Consider the following 3,803-nt stretch of genomic DNA (forward strand, 5'->3'; position numbering starts at 1 on the left):
ACATTGGAGAACCTTTTTGCAATTATGTAAGCACATAATGTAATCTGAAAACTGCTACCCTGGTTAAAAAAACAATGCAACTGATCTCAGCTGGTATTCTATCTACAATTGAGTGCAATGGAAATTTCTAAGTGACCCCAAACTTTAGTGTAACCGGTAGTGTATACATTTTTGGGTTTTAGCCAAAATAGTATTCACAATTTATACTTTTTGGCAGGCTGATAACTGATGAGTATGTGCAGGATGGCATTAGAGCTGACACAAACACTTTTATGGTCAAGACAGTGGAAGGAGCGAAATATGACTTTATCTTGAGCTTTTGACTTTAACACATACAGTATAAGGTAATGACTGGTTGTTTACACCTTTTATGCATAAAGTGAAATTAAAAAACTTAATTTCACTGGTGTCTTTTTAGTTGCTAGCTAGCCTTTTAGAAATATTGTCATTTCAACATTGCAGTAGGTGTCACTTTTTTAATTGTTGAACATGTTGAACAAATTTTGGAGCCAAAGCTTTCAAAAGAAAAAGAAAATGGCATTACTCAATAAATCCTTGCATACATAACTTGCTTCTGAGAAACGGATGTGACTTCCATTCAGTCAGTAATCTCTTGTAAGCAGATATCCCACAAGAGGTTTCCTTTCTGACCTTTCCACATGGATGGAAGGGATTCAATGTAGCCATTTTAATAATCTGTCCAGATGTAAAAACACACAACAGAATCATGTATTCAAGACAACATCTGGCCAGCAGCATTTTCACGAGGATAAACGGGTGCTGCCTCCTCGGCGAACTGGCCGCGGTATAACGATGTTAAAGTAGAAATGACCCTGACATTTTGATTTCAATCACTGCAAATGAAAACATTAAGCGTTGTTTAAATATTAAGTTGATATCTCTTTTTACTACTGTTTGGGCTCAATTTCTTTCGTGTCCCAGTTAAATGTATGTGTTTACTTCTGCTTTTGCCTATGTTTTAAGAAACCAAAATGTATGGTTGTAATTTGCTTGCGGTCTGAGTGAAAAGGTCATTTAGGAATCATGAGGACATGTATTTTTATTCTCTTTGGTTATGTAAAAGACTCAGAGGGAGTGGCCCAAACATGAAGGGGATCATTTCCCCAGGTTGTCTGTGTGCTGGTGAGTTTGCATGCCGCCATTGCATAAGAGTCTTTTGGGACACTGTTCTAATATGCTGTCCTGGGTCCAAGGGATTTCTATCCACTCTGACCAACTCTGACTTGTGCGTGTATTGTTCGTTTGTGTTTCTGTCAGTTTGACAAACGTGACATTTAATATACATTATGTATGATATATTAATTTTGTTTGAAAGTGTTTATACTATTAATTCATTGTTTTACTAGCATGACGTTGTCATACTCCAATTCTAGTCAGAATATGAGTCTGATACTGCTCCATTGGCTGTGATTATGGGGCGTGTTTCAACCAAAAATGCATCTGCACTCAACTGAATGTAGCCAATAGCCCTGGCAGATTGGAAAACGCTGTAATGACGTTGCATCCACGTTACAGGCTTTACAGCATACATACAGGTACATCCCTCAAATGTATCATAAGATAATACCATGGATGTATTAATAGAACACATGGTGAATTACAAACATTAGCTATATCCATTATTGCAACTACAGGACGACATGGGTGGGCGCAGTCCCGCGGGTCTGCTCACGTTCATTACGTTACTGTTGTCATTTGTCCATCATTCATCGTATAAAACCCGCCCTGACAATTTGATTGTTCCTACCAGCTCTTGTTTGAGCATAGTTGCTCCTTAACGAATCAGACCGAAGATTCTGACCTCAAATGTTGTGGGCGGGGCTAAGTTTGGCTGGCATCCAGGCTATTGTTTTACAACAATAAGAGAGAATGCTCACTAACAACCTCTAATAAAGTCTGTAACTGTAACTACTTAAAGGTACAATATTCAATATCTAACATTTTTGCATTAAGATTTCTAAAAACAACAATACTTATGTTGTATATATTTTGAGCTTTGTTCTTACACTATCCCAAATTTTTCTACCAAATTTCAAATTCTATTATATGTTATATATTCTATTATATATTCTATATGTTATTTTATTTTTGACACGGGACGTTTCCTTTAGTCGCTTTTCAGTGGCGTCATATAACCTTACAGCCTCTAGTTACTCGTTACGTACATCAAAACACGGGCACTCCGATGATACGTTCGAGATTAATCGTAAATCATTCAATCTCCAAAAGAAATACATGTAACGTAATGCTGCTTTTTTGCCACACAGCATCATTTTGTGATTAATTACATGCCACCTTGCAACACTGTAATACAGTGAACACCTAATTCATTGATACATTTCAATATTGATCCAGCTTAATGTTACTACAATGTGCTTTTTGACAACTAGCTAGCAAACACTAATGCTATTGCTTGTTGGGTAACATTATAAGGTTACAGCATCGTTCAACATGCTCATAAAGTTATTTTTAGTATGATCGTTAGCTAGAAGCAAGCCACTATCATTACAGCAAACCCTGTCCGCCCTGGGGCGGGGGCATTAACATGTGAAATATATTGTGATAGTGTGGTTTTAGCTGTTGGCTAATGTTTGCTTGCTGGCTCACTAGCTAACTGGTCAGCTACCAATACAAATCAAATTAGGAAAAGCCTAATTATGTTGGGGAAACTGCAGCTATTTTATTGGAACAACATGAATAACGTTACTAAACGTAACAAGAATAAACTTTAATGGGTAAACTCGACAGTGAACAGATGCGGTGATGGCGTTTAACAATAAAAACTGTAAGTCCCAGAATTCCACACAACTTCCTAACGTCATCAATAGTCCATATTTACCATCCAATGTTTTAATTGAGAGAATTAATTTGATCTAGGCTACTGACTACGACAACATCACGCAATGTTAAGTTATTTTATGAATGAAATAGACATGTTACATACCTGAGGGCCAATTTGGGGTTGGTTTTGAATCATTTACAATCCAATAATTGTCTCCATCTGTTAAAAGCCCAATCGAGAGTTCCCTTTAAGCTTTTAGTTGTTCTTTGTTTAATATCTTTTTTCCTGTGATGGCTCTGCCCCAGTATCAGCCATAACTACAACAAATAACTTCTAAAATAAAATAAAAAAACAATTAGGCCCATATAAAGAAATCTCCAGCAATGTGTTACCTGGCTGAATACTCACTAACACAGGCTTTTCCGTTATTACGCCAAAATCTGTGACCCTTCATAATGTGTGACTGTATACTGTGAGCCGGTATACCTGCCGTTCATTATATAGTGACTGTGGGAAAAATCTGACACAAGGTAAAGGGCTTAATAAAAACTATGTTTTATGCTATGAATTCTTCATTAAATTGTGATGATGATTTTTGTAAAGCACTCATCTAAAAATCAAATAGGAACAAAACAATAAATAAATAAAATAAAACAATAAAAATAAAAAGAATTGAAGGTGCAATATTTAATCCAGGTAATACTATTACTTTTGTCTATCTCCATCTTTCAAATACATCTCCAATAATACCCGGGTTTTGTTACGTCTCTGCTTATGCAACTTTTTAGAAACATGCCGAGGTTTTAAGGTTAGGTAGATCTTTCTCCGTTGATGCTGTACTTTTGTTTGCCGCTTCCATGGCTGTAATAACGTTACAGCTGTAGCGCACTGGGTTTCGTTTCTACAGCTATTTCTGGCAACTTGGTCGGGCTGTCAAACTGTGCAGTTGATAACAACAAACAGGCCAAAACACAGACGTACCGTCACGGAACAGAAATTT

General features: G+C 36.6%; 1 protein-coding gene and 1 long non-coding RNA gene across 5 annotated transcripts in view; both read right to left on the reverse strand.

Annotated features, from left to right (window-relative positions):
- kcnq1.2 (potassium voltage-gated channel, KQT-like subfamily, member 1.2) overlaps positions 1 to 3,803 on the reverse strand; it is a 191,783-nt gene that overhangs the window by 180,204 nt on the left and 7,776 nt on the right. The window lies entirely within an intron of this gene.
- The window catches only part of LOC116693920 (uncharacterized), a 17,478-nt gene that overhangs the window by 13,163 nt on the left and 512 nt on the right, over positions 1 to 3,803 (reverse strand). The window contains exon 2 of the long non-coding RNA XR_004333032.1: positions 3,196 to 3,199. This is a non-coding gene — a long non-coding RNA (uncharacterized LOC116693920). The remainder of the gene's footprint in view (positions 1 to 3,195; positions 3,200 to 3,803) is intronic.

This window comes from Etheostoma spectabile, chromosome 8 (genome assembly GCF_008692095.1).
Source record: "Etheostoma spectabile isolate EspeVRDwgs_2016 chromosome 8, UIUC_Espe_1.0, whole genome shotgun sequence".
In the NCBI taxonomy this organism is placed as follows: Eukaryota; Metazoa; Chordata; class Actinopteri; order Perciformes; family Percidae; genus Etheostoma; species Etheostoma spectabile.